Below are 2510 nucleotides of genomic sequence, written 5' to 3'. Positions count from 1 at the left end.
TGTGTCTCATGGAATCAGAGAAGGTGAAGCCGTGGCTACAAAGAATAGGGACACCCAGGTTCAACCAGGACCTAGAAAGAGGCATGAAATTAATCAACTCCTGGTGTGGCAGATGGCCTCTCAAGTTCATCTCGAAAAGTCTTCTCACACTCCCTGTGCAGGTGACTTTGCTGTAACTGTCATGGAGACTGCATCCCCTTCCCTTCGAGATGTCTGCCCTGTGGCTTGCTTTGACCAATGGTAGGTACTGGCAGAAGTGATGCTGAGTGAGCTCGGGGGTCCAGCTCCAGCCAACACACCTCTGTCTCCACCCTCTCGATGCACAGCCCTAAGGCCAGAACATGAGGAAGACTCCTGGGGGATGGAAACCAACCATACAGGAGGGAACTGGGGGGTCCCCATTGACAGCAAGCAGCACCTGGTCAGGTGAGCCAGGCCATCCCAGACCCTCCCACCCAGCAAACCCTCGAGCTGAAGGCACCACGTGAGTAAGGAACTGCCCAGCCAACCACAGAACTGGGAGACAGAGCAAGGCATCACCGCTGAAGCACCGTGATGGTCTGTTACGTGGTGACACATCACTGAAATGGAAATCGGGTGCTGCTCTAACACGAACCTGAACTTTGGCCTGGTTTTCGAAGTGGGCATCAGGTAGAGGCTGGAACGGTGCTGAGGAGGCGCTGGGAGAGCCGTGACGAGGGAACGGTGGGAGGCTGGAGAAGAGCAACCTGAATGAAGCAGGGACAGAGCCACCAGCGGGACCATTGCCAGTGGTAACCTGGAAAATAGAAAATGTACCCAAATAATTCGTAAATATGGATGAAAACATTTCTACGTAGTGTTTAAAGTGCCAATTAGGAAAAGATACAGGAAGAAACAGACGGGCTAAAATCCAAACCAAAACAAACCAAAAAATCCATTTAGTTAGTAAGCAGAATTTAGAGGGAACAGAAAAGCGTCAGGACTGGAAAAATAAAAGTATTTCTCATTTTCTGTTTCAACAGTTAGCAAAATATCCCTAATGGAAGAAATGGCCTCAGAGAAAGGACTGATTTGAGGGTCTGCTCATTGGATCTTTTGTTGAGGCCTCAGAAAGACTGAAGGGACCCTCTCAACAAGGGGAGAGGGGCTTCCTAAGAAGCCATGGAGTCTCACAGAAGCCTGACATATACAAAGTGAAGAGGGGTCTGTATTGAAAAGAATTATGGTTGTTTCTCCTTTTTTTCTTGGGGGGAGGCGGATGCATAGAGAAGCCTCAAGCTCCAATAAGATTCATAGGAGACTCATAAAATTTTTGTGAGAAATGTATTAATAAGAGCACCACCAGCTTTCACTAAAAGGGGCTGATATCATTCAAAATTAAAAGACACTTCTGAGCCTCCAGCTTCCTATGGGCTGGAAACAGGAAAAGTTGCTCATCTTTAAACATGGGCCATTTGTGATGGAAAAGAAAAGATCCTTGGAGAATAGAACAAGAGAACAATGGAGAGAAAAAAAGACAAGGAAACCGCTCCTTAAAGCAGAACTGTGCCTTGATCAAGGAATATCTTCTTTCTCTAGAGTAGGGGGATCTGACTACCTGGGCCCTTCTGAAGCTTAGGATTGGTAAGAACCAGTGACCTCCACTGTGCCTCATGTTCCTCCCCTTTCAGATGGGGGTGACTGTTGTGGTCATCCTGGCCCTGTTGTGGGGTAACATGGCTTTTTAGTTCACAGATTTCTGGATCAAGAAGAATCACACCAGAAGAGCCATGTGTACATGTCCAGATGGACCTGCCACATCCAATGAAACTCTGCCACATCTCCCATACATTTCTCAACTCTATTACATGAGGGCTGGCCTTGTGACTTTGCCTTGGTAAGTAACAGAATGTGGCAGAAGTGATGCTGTGTGTGTTCAGAGCCTGGGCCTCAGCTGGCCTTGGGACTCCTGCCTTTGCCCTTTTGGATTATTTCTTGAGACTGCCATGTAAGAAAGAACATCTAACCCACAGGAGGACGACAGGCTACAAGAGGCAGTGAAAAGGGCTAAACCTGTGAGTAGGACCAACCTGGACAGTCCAGCCCTACCTATGGACCCTCCTGCAGAGTGGGGCCCACCCTTGTCGGTGAACCCAGATGGAACCAGTAGAAGAGATGCTCAGTTCACCTATGGAAATGTGAGAAATAACAAATTATTGTTGTCTGAAGTGATTACATTTTGGGGTAGTTGGTTACGTAGTAATAGAAAACCATAATATCTACCCAGCACTTTGGGAGGCTGAGGCAGGCGGATCACCTGAGGTCAGGAGTTCAAGACCAGCCTGGCCAATATGGTGAAACCCTGTCTCTACTAAAAATACAAGAATTAGCTGGGTGTGGTGGTGCGTGCCTGTAATCCCAGCTACTTGGGAGACGGTGGCAGGAGAATCACTTGAACCTGGTAGGTGGGAGCTGCAGCCTGGGTGACAGAGCAAAACACCATCTCAAAAAAAGAAAAAAAAAAAAAAAAAAAAAAAAAAAAAAAAAAA

At 47.4% G+C, this 2510-nt stretch overlaps 1 long non-coding RNA gene across 1 annotated transcript in view; it reads right to left on the bottom strand.

Moving 5' to 3' along the window:
- Nucleotides 1-627: 627 nt before the first annotated feature.
- LOC108531723 (uncharacterized) overlaps nucleotides 628-2510 on the bottom strand; it is a 23279-nt gene continuing 21396 nt past the window's right edge. Inside the window, exon 3 of the long non-coding RNA XR_001886254.1 lies at nucleotides 628-778. This is a non-coding gene — a long non-coding RNA (uncharacterized LOC108531723). The remainder of the gene's footprint in view (nucleotides 779-2510) is intronic.

Source organism: Rhinopithecus bieti, unplaced genomic scaffold, assembly GCF_001698545.2.
Source record: "Rhinopithecus bieti isolate Rb0 unplaced genomic scaffold, ASM169854v2 scaffold_9877, whole genome shotgun sequence".
Classification (NCBI taxonomy): domain Eukaryota; kingdom Metazoa; phylum Chordata; class Mammalia; order Primates; family Cercopithecidae; genus Rhinopithecus; species Rhinopithecus bieti.
This window is presented reverse-complemented; position numbering and strand designations above follow the sequence as displayed.